Source organism: Salvelinus alpinus, chromosome 8, assembly GCF_045679555.1.
Source record: "Salvelinus alpinus chromosome 8, SLU_Salpinus.1, whole genome shotgun sequence".
Lineage (NCBI taxonomy): Eukaryota > Metazoa > Chordata > Actinopteri > Salmoniformes > Salmonidae > Salvelinus > Salvelinus alpinus.
In genome coordinates, this window is record NC_092093.1 from 65,074,157 (window position 1) to 65,094,433 (window position 20,277).

Here is a 20,277-nt window from a genome sequence, read left to right on the forward strand (position 1 = left end):
ACACACACACACATTACCACTCTATCCAGTTCAATTCTGTTTTATCCATTTCGATGTCTATTGATTCAAGTATTATTTTATCTGTGTTATACACTGAGTGTACAAAACATTAGGAACACCTGCTCTTTCCATGACATTGACTGACCAGGTAAATCCAGGTGATGCCTTATTCATTTCACTTGTAATATCCACTTCAGTCAGTGTAGATGAAGGGGAAGAGACAGGTTAAAGAAGGATTTTTAAGCCTTGAGACAATTCAGACATGGATTGTGTATGTGTGCCATTCAGATGGTGAATGGGCAAGACAAAAGATTGTGCCTTTGAACGGGGGTATGGAAATAGGTGCTAGGCGCACCGGTTGCTGGGTTTTTCACACTCTACAGTTTCCCATGTGTATCAAGATTGGTCCAACACCCAAAGGACATCCAGCCAACTTGAAAGAACTGTGGAAGTCAACATGGGTCAGCATCTCTGTGGAACACTTTCAACACCTTGTCGAGAACAGAAGAGTGACTTTTAACAGTTTGGTTCAGCTTCTCTGCCTGTCAAATACATTCAGTGTGTCTGATGCAATACTAGGAAACAGATACGGTGTTTGTGTGTGTTGTAACCCCAGCTCACATGTCTGTCTGTCTGGACCACAGTGTAAAAATCCCTGTGACTAAACAACGTGCCAGGCCTGTTGCTAGGCTACCATGAGGAAGTGTTTCTATGTGTTATGGCAGTGATGTGGGAATTCTTCCTCACTATAAAGGCAAACATTCAATCCGCATCTTATCTTACGTGATGTTTTTTGTATTATTTAACTTCCCTACTGTAAAGTAGCTGCCTCTGCTGGCAGCTGATATACAGCAGATCTAGATGGAGCCTTGTCAATGCGCATCAGAGGCAGGGGTTTGTGTCGGCCTGCTGGCGGTCAGCCATCTTGGTCAGGCTGAGAGCTGGGTGACAGGCTGAGAGCTGGGTGACAGGCTGTGGCTCTGGGACCAAAACACACAGATTACAGGATGGTAATGTTGGCAAAACTGATTTATTTCAGATTCTCTCTCTCTCTCTCTCTTTCAGGGTCGGCATGTCAAAACAGGCCAGCTTGCGGCGATCAAAGTTATGGACGTCACTGGCGTAAGTCACATGCACGCACGTGCGCACACACACACACACAAATATAAAGAAAGCTATCCCAAATTGTTTTCATCTGTGTTTGTATCACTATAAGGTGTGTGTGTGTTCCAGGATGAGGAAGAGGAGATTAAAGCAGAGATCAACATGTTGAAGAAGTACAGCCACCATCGGAACATTGCTACCTACTACGGTGCCTTCGTCAAGAAGAACCCACCTGGTATCGACGACCAGCTATGGGTACGTACGTGTTTGCATGTGTGTATGACTGTCAGTTCTGTTCAGTTTGGTGTGTGTTCATCTCTCTCTGTCTCTGTAGTTGGTGATGGAGTTCTGTGGGGCGGGCTCGGTGACAGATCTGATTAAGAACACCAAGGGGAACTCTCTGAAGGAGGAGTGGACTGCCTACATCTGCAGAGAGATCCTCAGGGTACCACCCTCTATATAGAACTCATGCAATCAACACATTTGGAATGAGACCTACTGAAATAATGTCTTCTAATTACCAACCTCTATTTCTCTCTATTGCTAGGGTCTGACCCATCTCCACCAACACAAGGTCATCCACAGAGACATCAAGGGTCAGAACGTCCTGCTGACAGAGAACGCAGAGGTCAAATTGGGTGAGACAGACTTGCAGGCAGACAGACAGGCAGACAGACAGCAAGCAAACTGTTTAAACGTGTGTGTGTGTGTGTGTGTTCCAGTGGACTTCGGTGTGAGTGCTCAGTTGGACCGTACTGTGGGGAGGAGGAACACGTTTATAGGAACGCCCTATTGGATGGCTCCTGAAGTCATCGCCTGCGACGAAAACCCTGAGGCCACCTACGACTTCAAGGTACCGTAGCAGACTGTGTGTGTATATGAGTGTGTTTGTTTCAGGGTTTAGGGTATTTTCCCTTGTCATCTCCTCCGTCCCTCCTAACTTCTCTCTCTCTCTCAGAGTGACCTGTGGTCTCTGGGTATTACGGCTATAGAGATGGCAGAAGGAGCACCGCGTAAGTACCAGCGCCAACCACAACACAGGCTGGCACAACACCGTGACATTAGACACTATCAGACGTTGTGTGCGTTGGTTGGAGGTGTTGTGGTTTGTTATTGGGCTATCTTGAGATGTGTGTTTGTGTCAAAGCTCTGGTGTTAACCCTTTCTTTTCCTCTCTGCAGCACTGTGTGACATGCACCCAATGAGGGCTCTCTTCCTGATCCCCAGGAACCCCGCCCCCAGACTCAAGTCCAAGAAGTGGTGAGTTACCAAAAACACACACACACACACACATTCACACAAGCATTCACTATGTTGTCACTGTGTGCGTTCAGGTCTAAGAAGTTCCAGTCGTTCATTGAGAGTTGCTTGGTGAAGAGTCATGGTCAGAGACCCAACACAGAACAGCTGTTGAAGCACCCCTTCATCAGAGAGCTGCCCAACGAACGACAGATCCGCATCCAGCTGAAGGACCACATCGACAGAACCAAGAAGAAACGCGGAGAGAGGGGTGAGACATACAACAAAGGGCTCAGATCCCACTCTGTCTGCCATTGACGTGTGTTTGTAACTGCTTAATGTGTGTGTTTCTAACCGTGTGTTACAGATGAGACAGAGTATGAGTACAGTGGCAGTGAGGAAGAGGAGGAGGAACGGGACATGGGGGAGCCAAGGTAGGGTTGTTGTGTTTATTTTCTGAGCTTGTGCCTACATGCGCTGGTGTGTGCATGCGTTTTTGCTTCCAAATGAGATTTACGCTCATCAACCTTCCCTCTCCTATCTCTTCTCTCATTCGTCCTTGTCCAGCTCCATCATCAACATCCCTGGGGAGTCGACGTTGAGGCGGGACTTCCTGCGGCTGCAGCTAGCCAATAAGGAGCGTTCTGAGGCTCTGAGGAGGCAGCAGTTGGAGCAACAGCAGAATGAGGAACACAAACGCCTCCTGTTGGCAGAGCGGCAGAAACGCATAGAGGAGCAGAAAGAACAGAGGAGGAGACTGGAGGAGGTAGAGCGCTGTTGGGAAGAGCAGCATGATCTATGATGCACACCTGAACCGTACTCTGCTAACTCAGATCCTTTCTGTTCACGTTGCATTTTCCAGCACAGCTCAGCTTGATAACATATCTGGTGCCAGCTTTGAAAACATATATAAAAAGATGCTGACCCTATACCATTCATTCATTCTCTGTCTGTCTCTCTCTGTCTCTCTCACTCCCTCCATCTCTCTCTTTCTCCAACAGCAACAGCGTAGGGAACGTGAGATGAGGAAGCAACAGGAGAGAGAACAAAGGAGACGCTATGAAGAGATGGAACAACTACGGAGAGATGAGGAGAGGAGGCACGCGGAGAGAGAACAGGTACACACACAGGTAACACTCAGGTGCGCACACACCCTCTCTCTCGCTCTCTCGCTCTCTCGCTGTTTCTCTCTCAAACACACACACACATTAAATACACACATCAACTAGGATTCACCCCATTCTGCCAGAGCTCTTTTGCAGACCAGATATAGACTTAACATAGACCAGTCATGAGGCTGACGTTTAGGTGTTATGAAGCTACATGTCCCAGGTGTAGGAAGGGTCTGGGTCAAGGATCCGGATGGTTCTGTTTCACTCTGTGTAATTCTCAGTCTCTAAAACATCTTGTTTTTCTATCTTACACACTTGATTCAATACTAAATACTAAGTTTCTTTTTTTGGTAATGCCATTTTCTTTTCTTACTGCTCTCTCTCACCCTCTCTCTTTTCTCCCTTTTCTCCCTCTCTTACCACGTCTCCTCTCTTCTATGTTGGTTTTAATCTTTACTGCTGGTTCTTTCTCTCTTTCAGAAAATCTTCTCCTTAATCTGTCTGTGTACAACCTCTCACTCTTTCTTTGTCCCTCTTCTTTTCTCTCCTTTCTCCTCCTCTCACCACGTCACTCTATTTCTGCCTCCTCCGACTGCTCTGATGACTTACATGGCTGCTCTCCTACTGCTCTGATTGGCTGATATCCTGGCTATCTGGCCTGTGATTGGTTAGGAGTATATCCGTAGGCAGCTGGAGGAGGAGCAAAGACAGCTGGAGATTCTACAGCAACAACTACTCCAGGAGCAGGCTCTACTGATGGTAACCTCTCACCCTTGGTCTCAGCCTATCACTGCTAACCCTTCACTCAGTGGCGTGTCCAGAACATTTTAAATGGGGTGGCCAAGGTGGGGCACAGACCCAGTTTAGGGGGGCCATAACATTTTGAACCTTAATCAATGCGAGGTGGATTTTTTCCAATATAATTAGAATGGTTCAACACCAGTCGAGGCAGGTGAAAAATTGAGCAGGACGCAACTCACAGACTGCAAAGCTTGTTTGAAAAACTGTCTAAGACAAATCATTTTAACCTAAAACATTTATTAACGGCATTTATAGTAAAATATTTTGGGGAATGGGATAAGGAAAGTTTGTCTAGGGAGTAGCAGTGCAGGACAGGCTCATCATGGATGGTGATGAAGACGAGCTCAACTCTTCCACTTATGACAGGGCCGTGGGCCTCCCTCTAGACATGCCACTTCTTCACTATGGCTATCTAGCTCTCTACTCCTACTCCACATCTCTGTGTAGCCTCCACAGCAACCCCATAGCTCTCTGCTCCACATCTCTGTGTGGCCTCCACAACAACCCCATAGCTCTCTACTCCACATCTCTGTGTAGCCTCCACAGCAACCCCATAGCTCTCTACTCCACATCTCCGTGTAGCCTCCACAGCAACCCCATAGCTCTCTGCTCCACATCTCTGTGTAGCCTCCACAGCAACCCCATAGCTCTCTGCTCCACATCTCTGTGTAGCCTCCACAGCAACCCCATAGCTCTCTACTCCACATCTCTGTGTAGCCTCCACAGCAACCCCATAGCTCTCTACTCCACATCTCTGTGTAGCCTCCACAACAACCCCATAGCTCTCTACTCCACATCTCTGTGTAGCCTCCACAGCAACCCCATAGCTCTCTACTCCACATCTCTGTGTAGCCTCCACAACAACCCCATAGCTCTCTACTCCACATCTCTGTGTAGCCTCCACAGCAACCCCATAGCTCTCTACTCCACATCTCCGTGTTGCCTCCACAGCAACCCCATAGCTCTCTACTCCACATCTCCGTGTAGCCTCCACAACAACCCCATAGCTCTCTACTCCTACTCCACATCTCCGTGTTGCCTCCACAACAACCCCATAGCTCTCTACTCCACATCTCCTTGTAGCCTCCACAACAACACCATAGCTCTCTACTCCACATCTCCTTGTAGCCTCCACAGCAACCCCATAGCTCTCTACTCCACATCTCTGTGTAGCCTCCACAGCAACCCCATAGCTCTCTACTCCACATCTCTGTGTAGCCTCCACAACAACCCCATAGCTCTCTACTCCACATCTCTGTGTAGCCTCCACAGCAACCCCATAGCTCTCTACTCCACATCTCTGTGTAGCCTCCACAACAACCCCATAGCTCTCTACTCCACATCTCTGTGTAGCCTCCACAGCAACCCCATAGCTCTCTACTCCACATCTCCGTGTTGCCTCCACAGCAACCCCATAGCTCTCTACTCCACATCTCTGTGTAGCCTCCACAACAACCCCATAGCTCTCTACTCCTACTCCACATCTCCGTGTTGCCTCCACAACAACCCCATAGCTCTCTACTCCACATCTCCTTGTAGCCTCCACAACAACACCATAGCTCTCTACTCCACATCTCCTTGTAGCCTCCACAGCAACCCCATAGCTCTCTACTCCACATCTCTGTGTAGCCTCCACAGCAACCCCATAGCTCTCTACTCCACATCTCTGTGTAGCCTCCACAGCAACCCCATAGCTCTCTGCTCCACATCTCTGTGTAGCCTCCACAGCAACCCCATAGCTCTCTACTCCACATCTCTGTGTAGCCTCCACAGCAACCCCATAGCTCTCTGCTCCACATCTCTGTGTAGCCTCCACAGCAACCCCATAGCTCTCTACTCCACATCTCTGTGTAGCCTCCACAACAACCCCATAGCTCTCTACTCCACATCTCTGTGTAGCCTCCACAACAACCCCATAGCTCTCTACTCCACATCTCTGTGTAGCCTCCACAACAACCCCATAGCTCTCTACTCCACATCTCTGTGTAGCCTCCACAGCAACCCCATAGCTCTCTACTCCACATCTCTGTGTAGCCTCCACAGCAACCCCATAGCTCTCTACTCCACATCTCTGTGTAGCCTCCACAACAACCCCATAGCTCTCTACTCCACATCTCTGTGTAGCCTCCACAACAACCCCATAGCTCTCTACTCCACATCTCTGTGTAGCCTCCACAACAACCCCATAGCTCTCTACTCCACATCTCTGTGTAGCCTCCACAACAACCCCATAGCTCTCTACTCCTGCTCCACATCTCTGTGTAGCCTCCACAGCAACCCCATAGCTCTCTACTCCACATCTCTGTGTAGCCTCCACAGCAACCCCATAGCTCTCTACTCCACATCTCTGTGTAGCCTCCACAGCAACCCATAGCTCTCTACTCCACATCTCTGTGTAGCCTCCACAACAACCCCATAGCTCTCTACTCCACATCTCTGTGTAGCCTCCACAGCAACCCCATAGCTCTCTACTCCACATCTCTGTGTAGCCTCCACAACAACCCCATAGCTCTCTACTCCACATCTCTGTGTAGCCTCCACAGCAACCCCATAGCTCTCTACTCCACATCTCTGTGTAGCCTCCACAACAACCCCATAGCTCTCTACTCCACATCTCCGTGTTGCCTCCACAACAACCCCATAGCTCTCTACTCCTACTCCACATCTCTGTGTAGCCTCCACAACAACCCCATAGCTCTCTACTCCACATCTCTGTGTAGCCTCCACAGCAACCCCATAGCTCTCTACTCCACATCTCTGTGTAGCCTCCACAGCAACCCCATAGCTCTCTGCTCCACATCTCTGTGTAGCCTCCACAGCAACCCCATAACTCTCTACTCCACATCTCTGTGTAGCCTCCACAGCAACCCCATAGCTCTCTACTCCACATCTCCTTGTAGCCTCCACAGCAACCCCATAGCTCTCTACTCCACATCTCCGTGTAGCCTCCACAGCAACCCCATAGCTCTCTACTCCACATCTCCGTGTAGCCTCCACAGCAACCCCATAGCTCTCTACTCCACATCTCTGTGTAGCCTCCACAGCAACCCCATAGCTCTCTACTCCACATCTCTGTGTAGCCTCCACAACAACCCCATAGCTCTCTACTCCACATCTCCGTGTAGCCTCCACAACAACCCCATAGCTCTCTACTCCACATCTCCGTGTAGCCTCCACAGCAACCCCATAGCTCTCTACTCCACATCTCCGTGTAGCCTCCACAGCAACCCCATAGCTCTCTACTCCACATCTCCTTGTAGCCTCCACAACAACCCCATAGCTCTCTACTCCACATCTCCTTGTAGCCTCCACAACAACCCCATAGCTCTCTACTCCACATCTCCTTGTAGCCTCCACAACAACCCCATAGCTCTCTACTCCACATCTCCTTGTAGCCTCCACAGCAACCCCATAGCTCTCTACTCCACATCTCTGTGTAGCCTCCACAACAACCCCATAGCTCTCTACCCCACATCTCCGTGTAGCCTCCACAGCAACCCCATAGCTCTCTACCCCACATCTCCGTGTAGCCTCCACAACAACCCCATAGCTCTCTGCTCCACATCTCTGTGTAGCCTCCACAGCAACACCCTAGCTCTCTACTCCACATCTCCGTGTTGCCTCCACAGCAACCCCATAGCTCTCTACTCCACATCTCTGTGTAGCCTCCACAACAACCCCATAGCTCTCTACTCCACATCTCCGTGTAGCCTCCACAGCAACCCCATAGCTCTCTACTCCACATCTCTGTGTAGCCTCCACAGCAACCCCATAGCTCTCTACTCCACATCTCCGTGTAGCCTCCACAGCAACCCCATAGCTCTCTACTCCACATCTCTGTGTAGCCTCCACAGCAACCCCATAGCTCTCTACTCCACATCTCCGTGTAGCCTCCACAGCAACCCCATAGCTCTCTACTCCACATCTCTGTGTAGCCTCCACAACAACCCCATAGCTCTCTACTCCACATCTCTGTGTAGCCTCCACAACAACCCCATAGCTCTCTACTCCACATCTCTGTGTAGCCTCCACAACAACCCCATAGCTCTCTACTCCTGCTCCACATCTCTGTGTAGCCTCCACAGCAACCCCATAGCTCTCTACTCCACATCTCTGTGTAGCCTCCACAGCAACCCCATAGCTCTCTGCTCCACATCTCTGTGTAGCCTCCACAGCAACCCCATAGCTCTCTACTCCACATCTCTGTGTAGCCTCCACAGCAACCCCATAGCTCTCTACTCCACATCTCTGTGTAGCCTCCACAACAACCCCATAGCTCTCTACTCCACATCTCCGTGTTGCCTCCACAACAACCCCATAGCTCTCTACTCCTACTCCACATCTCTGTGTAGCCTCCACAACAACCCCATAGCTCTCTACTCCACATCTCTGTGTAGCCTCCACAGCAACCCCATAGCTCTCTACTCCACATCTCTGTGTAGCCTCCACAGCAACCCCATAGCTCTCTGCTCCACATCTCTGTGTAGCCTCCACAGCAACCCCATAACTCTCTACTCCACATCTCTGTGTAGCCTCCACAGCAACCCCATAGCTCTCTACTCCACATCTCCTTGTAGCCTCCACAGCAACCCCATAGCTCTCTACTCCACATCTCCGTGTAGCCTCCACAGCAACCCCATAGCTCTCTACTCCACATCTCCTTGTAGCCTCCACAACAACCCCATAGCTCTCTACTCCACATCTCCTTGTAGCCTCCACAACAACCCCATAGCTCTCTACTCCACATCTCCGTGTAGCCTCCACAGCAACCCCATAGCTCTCTACTCCACATCTCCGTGTAGCCTCCACAGCAACCCCATAGCTCTCTACTCCACATCTCCTTGTAGCCTCCACAACAACCCCATAGCTCTCTACTCCACATCTCCTTGTAGCCTCCACAACAACCCCATAGCTCTCTACTCCACATCTCCTTGTAGCCTCCACAACAACCCCATAGCTCTCTACTCCACATCTCCTTGTAGCCTCCACAGCAACCCCATAGCTCTCTACTCCACATCTCTGTGTAGCCTCCACAACAACCCCATAGCTCTCTACCCCACATCTCCGTGTTGCCTCCACAGCAACCCCATAGCTCTCTACTCCACATCTCCGTGTAGCCTCCACAACAACCCCATAGCTCTCTACTCCACATCTCTGTGTAGCCTCCACAGCAACACCCTAGCTCTCTACTCCACATCTCCGTGTTGCCTCCACAGCAACCCCATAGCTCTCTACTCCACATCTCTGTGTAGCCTCCACAACAACCCCATAGCTCTCTACTCCACATCTCCGTGTAGCCTCCACAGCAACCCCATAGCTCTCTACTCCACATCTCTGTGTAGCCTCCACAGCAACCCCATAGCTCTCTACTCCACATCTCCGTGTAGCCTCCACAGCAACCCCATAGCTCTCTACTCCACATCTCTGTGTAGCCTCCACAGCAACCCCATAGCTCTCTACTCCACATCTCCGTTTAGCCTCCACAGCAACCCCATAGCTCTCTACTCCACATCTCTGTGTAGCCTCCACAACAACCCCATAGCTCTCTACTCCACATCTCTGTGTAGCCTCCACAACAACCCCATAGCTCTCTACTCCACATCTCTGTGTAGCCTCCACAACAACCCCATAGCTCTCTACTCCTGCTCCACATCTCTGTGTAGCCTCCACAGCAACCCCATAGCTCTCTGCTCCACATCTCTGTGTAGCCTCCACAGCAACCCCATAGCTCTCTACTCCACATCTCCTTGTAGCCTCCACAGCAACCCCATAGCTCTCTACTCCACATCTCCGTGTAGCCTCCACAGCAACCCCATAGCTCTCTACTCCACATCTCCTTGTAGCCTCCACAACAACCCCATAGCTCTCTACTCCACATCTCCTTGTAGCCTCCACAACAACCCCATAGCTCTCTACTCCACATCTCCGTGTAGCCTCCACAGCAACCCCATAGCTCTCTACTCCACATCTCCGTGTAGCCTCCACAGCAACCCCATAGCTCTCTACTCCACATCTCCTTGTAGCCTCCACAACAACCCCATAGCTCTCTACTCCACATCTCCTTGTAGCCTCCACAACAACCCCATAGCTCTCTACTCCACATCTCCTTGTAGCCTCCACAACAACCCCATAGCTCTCTACTCCACATCTCCTTGTAGCCTCCACAGCAACCCCATAGCTCTCTACTCCACATCTCTGTGTAGCCTCCACAACAACCCCATAGCTCTCTACCCCACATCTCCGTGTTGCCTCCACAGCAACCCCATAGCTCTCTACTCCACATCTCCGTGTAGCCTCCACAACAACCCCATAGCTCTCTACTCCACATCTCTGTGTAGCCTCCACAGCAACACCCTAGCTCTCTACTCCACATCTCCGTGTTGCCTCCACAGCAACCCCATAGCTCTCTACTCCACATCTCTGTGTAGCCTCCACAACAACCCCATAGCTCTCTACTCCACATCTCCGTGTAGCCTCCACAGCAACCCCATAGCTCTCTACTCCACATCTCTGTGTAGCCTCCACAGCAACCCCATAGCTCTCTACTCCACATCTCCGTGTAGCCTCCACAGCAACCCCATAGCTCTCTACTCCACATCTCTGTGTAGCCTCCACAGCAACCCCATAGCTCTCTACTCCACATCTCCGTGTAGCCTCCACAGCAACCCCATAGCTCTCTACTCCACATCTCTGTGTAGCCTCCACAACAACCCCATAGCTCTCTACTCCACATCTCTGTGTAGCCTCCACAACAACCCCATAGCTCTCTACTCCACATCTCTGTGTAGCCTCCACAACAACCCCATAGCTCTCTACTCCTGCTCCACATCTCTGTGTAGCCTCCACAGCAACCCCATAGCTCTCTACTCCACATCTCTGTGTAGCCTCCACAGCAACCCCATAGCTCTCTACTCCACATCTCTGTGTAGCCTCCACAGCAACCCCATAGCTCTCTACTCCACATCTCTGTGTAGCCTCCACAACAACCCCATAGCTCTCTACTCCACATCTCTGTGTAGCCTCCACAGCAACCCCATAGCTCTCTACTCCACATCTCTGTGTAGCCTCCACAGCAACCCCATAGCTCTCTACTCCACATCTCTGTGTAGCCTCCACAACAACCCCATAGCTCTCTACTCCACATCTCTGTGTAGCCTCCACAGCAACCCCATAGCTCTCTACTCCACATCTCTGTGTAGCCTCCACAGCAACCCCATAGCTCTCTGCTCCACATCTCTGTGTAGCCTCCACAGCAACCCCATAGCTCTCTGCTCCACATCTCCGTGTAGCCTCCACAGCAACCCCATAGCTCTCTGCTCCTACTCCACATCTCTGTGTAGCCTCCACAGCAACCCCATAGCTCTCTACTCCACATCTCTGTGTAGCCTCCACAACAACCCCATAGCTCTCTACTCCACATCTCTGTGTAGCCTCCACAGCAACCCCATAGCTCTCTACTCCACATCTCTGTGTAGCCTCCACAGCAACCCCATAGCTCTCTGCTCCACATCTCTGTGTAGCCTCCACAGCAACCCCATAGCTCTCTGCTCCACATCTCCGTGTAGCCTCCACAGCAACCCCATAGCTCTCTGCTCCACATCTCTGTGTAGCCTCCACAGCAACCCCATAGCTCTCTGCTCCACATCTCTGTGTAGCCTCCACAGCAACCCCATAGCTCTCTGCTCCACATCTCTGTGTAGCCTCCACAGCAACCCCATAGCTCTCTACTCCACATCTCTGTGTAGCCTCCACAGCAACCCCATAGCTCTCTACTCCACATCTCTGTGTAGCCTCCACAACAACCCCATAGCTCTCTACTCCACATCTCCTTGTAGCCTCCACAACAACCCCATAGCTCTCTACTCCACATCTCCTTGTAGCCTCCACAACAACCCCATAGCTCTCTACTCCTACTCCACATCTCTGTGTAGCCTCCACAACAACCCCATAGCTCTCTACTCCACATCTCTGTGTAGCCTCCACAACAACCCCATAGCTCTCTACTCCACATCTCCTTGTAGCCTCCACAACAACCCCATAGCTCTCTACTCCACATCTCCTTGTAGCCTCCACAACAACCCCATAGCTCTCTACTCCACATCTCCGTGTTGCCTCCACAACAACCCCATAGCTCTCTACTCCTACTCCACATCTCTGTGTAGCCTCCACAACAACCCCATAGCTCTCTACCCCACATCTCCGTGTTGCCTCCACAGCAACCCCATAGCTCTCTACTCCACATCTCCGTGTTGCCTCCACAGCAACACCCTAGCTCTCTACTCCACATCTCCGTGTTGCCTCCACATCAACCCCATAGCTCTCTACTCCACATCTCCGTGTTGCCTTCACAACAACACCATAGCTCTCTACTCCACATCTCTGTGTAGCCTCCACAACAACCCCATAGCTCTCTACTCCACATCTCCTTGTAGCCTCCACAACAACCCCATAGCTCTCTACTCCACATCTCCTTGTAGCCTCCACAGCAACCCCATAGCTCTCTACTCCACATCTCTGTGTAGCCTCCACAGCAACCCCATAGCTCTCTACTCCACATCTCTGTGTAGCCTCCACAACAACCCCATAGCTCTCTACTCCACATCTCCGTGTTGCCTCCACAGCAACCCCATAGCTCTCTACTCCACATCTCCGTGTAGCCTCCACAACAACCCCATAGCTTTCTACTCCACATCTCTGTGTAGCCTCCACAGCAACCCCATAGCTCTCTACTCCACATCTCTGTGTAGCCTCCACAGCAACCCCATAGCTCTCTACTCCACATCTCTGTGTAGCCTCCACAGCAACCCCATAGCTCTCTACTCCACATCTCTGTGTAGCCTCCACAGCAACCCCATAGCTCTCTACTCCACATCTCTGTGTAGCCTCCACAGCAACCCCATAGCTCTCTACTCCACATCTCCGTGTAGCCTCCACAGCAACCCCATAGCTCTCTACTCCACATCTCTGTGTAGCCTCCACAACAACCCCATAGCTCTCTACTCCACATCTCTGTGTAGCCTCCACAACAACCCCATAGCTCTCTACTCCACATCTCTGTGTAGCCTCCACAACAACCCCATAGCTCTCTACTCCTGCTCCACATCTCTGTGTAGCCTCCACAACAACCCCATAGCTCTCTACTCCACATCTCTGTGTAGCCTCCACAGCAACCCCATAGCTCTCTACTCCACATCTCTGTGTAGCCTCCACAGCAACCCCATAGCTCTCTACTCCACATCTCTGTGTAGCCTCCACAACAACCCCATAGCTCTCTACTCCTACTCCACATCTCTGTGTAGCCTCCACAGCAACCCCATAGCTCTCTACTCCACATCTCTGTGTAGCCTCCACAACAACCCCATAGCTCTCTACTCCACATCTCTGTGTAGCCTCCACAGCAACCCCATAGCTCTCTACTCCACATCTCTGTGTAGCCTCCACAGCAACCCCATAGCTCTCTGCTCCACATCTCCGTGTAGCCTCCACAGCAACCCCATAGCTCTCTGCTCCACATCTCCGTGTAGCCTCCACAGCAACCCCATAGCTCTCTGCTCCACATCTCTGTGTAGCCTCCACAGCAACCCCATAGCTCTCTGCTCCACATCTCTGTGTAGCCTCCACAGCAACCCCATAGCTCTCTACTCCACATCTCTGTGTAGCCTCCACAGCAACCCCATAGCTCTCTACTCCACATCTCTGTGTAGCCTCCACAACAACCCCATAGCTCTCTACTCCACATCTCCTTGTAGCCTCCACAACAACCCCATAGCTCTCTACTCCACATCTCCTTGTAGCCTCCACAACAACCCCATAGCTCTCTACTCCACATCTCCTTGTAGCCTCCACAACAACCCCATAGCTCTCTACTCCACATCTCCGTGTTGCCTCCACAACAACCCCATAGCTCTCTACTCCTACTCCACATCTCTGTGTAGCCTCCACAACAACCCCATAGCTCTCTACTCCACATCTCCGTGTAGCCTCCACAACAACCCCATAGCTCTCTACTCCACATCTCCGTGTAGCCTCCACAACAACCCCATAGCTCTCTACTCCACATCTCCGTGTAGCCTCCACAACAACCCCATAGCTCTCTACTCCTACTCCACATCTCCGTGTAGCCTCCACAACAACCCCATAGCTCTCTACTCCACATCTCTGTGTAGCCTCCACAGCAACCCCATAGCTCTCTACTCCACATCTCCGTGTAGCCTCCACAGCAACCCCATAGCTCTCTACTCCACATCTCCGTGTAGCCTCCACAACAACCCCATAGCTCTCTACTCCACATCTCCGTGTAGCCTCCACAACAACCCCATAGCTCTCTACTCCACATCTCTGTGTAGCCTCCACAACAACCCCATAGCTCTCTACTCCTACTCCACATCTCCGTGTAGCCTCCACAACAACCCCATAGCTCTCTACTCCACATCTCCGTGTAGCCTCCACAGCAACCCCATAGCTCTCTACTCCACATCTCCGTGTAGCCTCCACAGCAACCCCATAGCTCTCTACTCCACATCTCTGTGTAGCCTCCACAGCAACCCCATAGCTCTCTACTCCACATCTCCGTGTAGCCTCCACAACAACCCCATAGCTCTCTACTCCACATCTCCGTGTTGCCTCCACAGCAACCCCATAGCTCTCTACTCCACATCTCTGTGTAGCCTCCACAGCAACCCCATAGCTCTCTACTCCACATCTCCGTGTAGCCTCCACAACAACCCCATAGCTCTCTACTCCACATCTCCGTGTAGCCTCCACAACAACCCCATAGCTCTCTACTCCACATCTCCGTGTTGCCTCCACAGCAACCCCATAGCTCTCTACTCCACATCTCCGTGTTGCCTCCACAGCAACACCCTAGCTCTCTACTCCACATCTCCGTGTTGCCTCCACAGCAACCCCATAGCTCTCTACTCCACATCTCCGTGTTGCCTTCACAACAACACCATAGCTCTCTACTCCACATCTCCTTGTAGCCTCCACAGCAACCCCATAGCTCTCTACTCCACATCTCTGTGTAGCCTCCACAACAACCCCATAGCTCTCTACTCCACATCTCCGTGTTGCCTCCACAGCAACCCCATAACTCTCTACTCCACATCTCCGTGTTGCTTCCACAACAACCCCATAGCTCTCTTGTGGCGCCAGCATATACATTGTGTCATTGCGTTCCTCCCCTTGTAAACCGTGTGTGTGTGTAACTACAGGAGTACAAGCGTAAGCAGATGGAGGAGCAGCGGCAGGCGGAACGTCTCCAGAGACAGCTGCAGCAGGAGAGAGCCTACCTGGTGTCCTTACAGCAGCAGCAGCAGGAGCCACGGCCACAAGACACCAAACAGCTGTACCACTACAAAGACACAGCCCCCAATAACGACAAACCTGCCTGGGCCAAGGAGGTACTGTTGATACACACAGCACTTGTACATGGGTTCAGTTCATGTGGTTACACCAGCAGTATAGTTTGCAACATTGACATGGTCTCCTACAATGATCTCTCTTTCTCTTTCTCACTTCCAAAAGCAGGATTGATGTTTTCTGAAGAAGTGGAGCCCTGTAGCGTTGCTATGTCTGAACTTTAAGATATCTGACAACATCTCTCTCTTACTCAGACACACACAGCGTCTCCGTCATGGACAGATCCTCTACTGGTTTATGTGGTTGAAAAGTTTTTTTCAGGTTCTGCCATGGTAATATGTGTGTGAACTGACAGTATGTCCACCTGTATGTGTGTGTGATGTTCTGTATGACGCCCCCTGTCTCTAGGTGATGCGTCGAGCCCAGAGTAACTCCCCTCGTATACCTCCCAAGAAGCACCACTCCTTTAACCTGCCTGGAGACGCCAGCCTATCACACCTCCTCCTGCTCCCTGGTTACAAACCCCGCTCCCGCCCCCCCTCCTACCCTGCCCAATCAAGTCACTCCAGGGAGAGGCTCCTCCAAACAGAAGGCAATAATGTGACTGTTCCGTGTATACATGTGTCCTGCGCCTCTGATCCTGCCCCTGACTCCTCTTATCCAATCCTGCATCATCCCGAGGCCAGAAGAAGGAGCCCTGAGGGAAGAGTCCAGGAGTCTAGGGGGAGGAGTCCAGGTCGACTGGTCAGTCAGGGAGACATACCCACTTCCTGTTTGTCTAACACACTTCCTCCCCCTCTCTCTCCAGAGGTGGACTAACATTACTCGACTGGTGTGTCTGGGGAAGCTCTCTCTTTTCCTAACCTCCTTTCTTCTGGACGTGACTCTCCTGTCCCTATTAACCATTTTCTCTTCCCTTGCACCAGGAGACGCACTCCTGAAAAAAACCCTGCCTGGAATGTTCTATGTTCTAGAATGGTGGCTGGTGTTTTCTACAACAACTTTTTCCCCTCTCTACGTTCTGGAATGGTGCCTGGCATCTTTTACAATGGTCATAGATGTACTTTCAGAGACTAACAGGCTTGTCATTTCTAGATTATTGTCTGTAACTGTGCCATGAACCCCTTCCTCCCATCTCTCTCTTCCTCTAGTCTTTACACCCGACTGATCGGTCTCCTTCAGAATCTCAGCTCTTCAAACTGAATGTTTTAGTCTGCTTCATGTTCAGGCACCAGGCTTCTCTCAGGGACACACTGCAGCTCCTGATTTAGCCTAGATCCAGGCCACACACACCACCAGGCTTGCCCCCCAGTGGCCACTGTGGGCTGATGTAGGCCAGCCGTGGCTATATCTGTCAACACACATGGGTGTATCTGCTTCCCTATGGACACACATACACCAGTACATACACCGGTACACACACACACACCGGCACGTACACACACACATGCACACTGTAGCCAGGTTTGTCTCTAGGCTTCTCCTCCATGGTAACGGCTCTGAGGGAAACTGGAGGTTTGACACACGTCACACAAGACACACAAACATACATTGAAAAATCTGTCACTGACGGCCAATATAAATGATTGTGCTCTAACTTTGTGTGCTCTTGTATGTGCGGGTGGGTGTGTGTGTGGCAGGTGGAAGAGCGTTCCAAGCTGAACAGACAGAGTTCTCCAGCGCTGCAACATAAAGTGTCCAACCGTATCTCTGATCCATCCCTGCCCCCCCGCTCAGAGTCGTTCAGCAGCGGGGGCATACAGCAGGCCCGAACACCCCCCATGCACCGCCCCGTTGAACCACAGGTGTGTGTGTGTGGGGGAGTGGAAGTGTGTGGGTGCATGTGTACAGTATATGTAGTTGCACGTTTACCCTTTATGATGTTTGTTTCTCCTCCTTTCATTTTTCCTTCCCCTCCCCCTCTACTTTCCTTACCTCCTTCCCCTCTCCCCTCCCCCTCTACTTTCCGTATCTCCTTCCCCTCTCCCCTCCCCCTCTACTTTCCGTACCTCCTTCCCCTCTCCCCTCCCCCTCTACTTTCCGTACCTCCTTCCCCTCTCCCCTCCCCCTCTACTTTCCGTACCTCCTTCCCCTCTCCCCTCCCCCTCTACTTTCCGTACCTCCTTCCCCTCTCCCCTCCCCCTCTACTTTCCGTACCTCTTTCCCCTCTCCCCTCCCCCAATACTTTCCTTACCTCCTTCCCCTCTCCTCCGGCTCCTCCTCTCTTCCTCCTCTACACCTACTCCTCTACCTGCCTGGTCCTGATGTGTGATCCTGCTCCTCTACCTGCCTGGTCCTGATGTATGAACCTGCTCCTCTACCTGCCTGGTGCTGATGTATGAACCTGCTCCTCTACCTGCCTGGTGCTGATGTATGAACCTGCTCCTCTACCTGCCTGGTCCTGATGTACGATCCTGCTCCTCTGGTCTGTTATGATCTGGTCCTGGTCTGGTCTTGTCAGATGGCCCACCTGGTGCAGGTGAAGTCCCATGGTCTGTCTGGGTCCCAGTCTCTCCACGACCCTGCAGGGGTCACAGGCCTGTCCCCCTCCCCATCCTCCGGCCGCCCCCCCATGCCCCGCCAGAACTCTGACCCTACCTCAGACACCCCTCCTTCTATACCTCTCCCCCGCCTCGCTCCCCCCCTCGACAAACTGGACCGCAGCTCCTGGCTACGAACGGACCTAGACCTACCTCCTAAGGTCTGCATGACAATGTCTGTTTGTGGCTGGAATGCAATGTCTCAGAACTTTTGGGGCACCTTACGATTGTTTATCTCAAATCACTATGTAGAGTTGAAGTCAGAAGTTTATATACACTTAGGTTGGAGTCATTAAAACTCATTTTTCAACCACTCCACAAATTTCTTGTAAACAAACTATCGTTTTGGCAGGTTGGTTAGGACATCTACTTTGTGCATGACACAAGTAATTTTTCCAACAATTGTTTACAGACCAGTTTATTTCACTATCACAATTCCAGTGGGTCAGAAGTTTACATATACTAAGTTGACTGTGCCTTTAAACAGCTTGGAAAATTACAGGAAATTATGTCATGGCTTTATAAGCTTCTCATAGGCTAATTGACATCATTTGAGTCAATTGAAGGTGTACCTGTGGATGTATTTCAAGGCCTACCTTCAAACTCAGTGCCTCTTTGCTTGGCATCATGGGAAAATCAAAAGAAATCAGCCAAGACCTCAGGAAAAAAAATTGTAGACCTTCCCAAGTCTGGTTCATCCGTGGGAGCAATTTCCAAATGGCTGAAGGTACCACGTTCATCTGTACAAACAATAGTAATCAAGTATAAACACCATGGGACCACGCAGCCGCCATACCGGTCAGGAAGGAGACGCGTTCTGTCTCCTAGAGATGAACGTACTTTGGTGTGAAAAGTGCAAATCAATCCCAGAACAACAGCAAAGGGCCTTGTGAAGATGCTGGAGGAAACAGGTACAAAAGTATTTATATCCACTGTAAAATGAGTCCTATATCGACATAACCTGAAAGGCCACTCAGCAAGGATGAAGCCACTGCTTCAAAACCACCATAAAAAAGCCAGACTACGGTTTGCAACTGCACATGGGGACAAAGATCGTACTTTTTGGAGAAATGTCCTCTTGTCTGATGAAACAAAAATAGAACTGTTTGGCCATAATGACCATCGTTATGTTTGAAGGAAAAAGGAGGAGGCTTGCAAGCCGAAGAATACCAGCCCAACCGTGAAGCACAGGGGTGGCAGCATCATGTTGTGGGGGTGTTTTGCTGCAGGAGGGACTGATGCACTTCACAAAATAGATGGCATCATGAGGTAGAAAAATTATGTGGATATATTGAAGCAACATCTCAAGACATCAGTCAGGAAGTTAAAGCTTGGTCGCAAATGGGTCTTCCAAATGGACAATGACCCCAAGCATACTTCCAAAGTTGTGGCAAAATGGCTTAAGGACAACAAAGTCAAGGTATTGGAGTGGCCATCACAAAGCCCTAACCTCAATCCTATAGAACATTTGTGGGCAGAACTGAAATAGCGTGTGCGAGCAAGGAGGCCTACAAACCTGACTCGGTTAAACCAGCTCTGTCAGGAGGAATGGGCCAAAATTCACCCAACTTATTGTGGGAAGCTTGTGGAAGGCTACCTGAAACGTTTGACCCAAGTTAAACAATTTAAGGCAATGCTAACAAATACTAATTGAGTGTATGTAAACTTCTGACCCACTGGGAATGTGATGAAAGAAATAAAAGCTGAAATAAATCATTCTCTCTACTATTATTCTGACATTTCACATTCTTAAAATAAAGTGGTGATCCTACCTGACCTAAGACAGGGAATTTTTACTTGGATTAAATGTCAGGAATTGTGAAACTGAGTTTAAATGTATTTGGCTAAGGTGTATGTAAACTTCCGACTTCAACTGTACATACAGTTTAGCAAACTTAGTTTGCGATTGAGAATACAGTATGTGTCCCACTTAGACCTTTTCTAACTGATTTTTATTGGTTCTCAGTGTGTGTGTGTTTTTATTTTTTTACTATTCTTGTGGGGACTAGAAGTCCTCACAACGATAGTAAAATTCAGACAAGTGGGGACATTTTGCCGGTCCCCACAAGAAAAAGGCTATTTTAGGATTAGAATTAGGTTCAGGGTTAGTGGTTAGAGAA

The 20,277-nt window shown here is 50.5% G+C and overlaps 1 pseudogene; it reads left to right on the forward strand.

Moving 5' to 3' along the window:
• LOC139583517 (TRAF2 and NCK-interacting protein kinase-like) overlaps positions 1 to 20,277 on the forward strand; it is a 67,735-nt pseudogene that overhangs the window by 14,799 nt on the left and 32,659 nt on the right.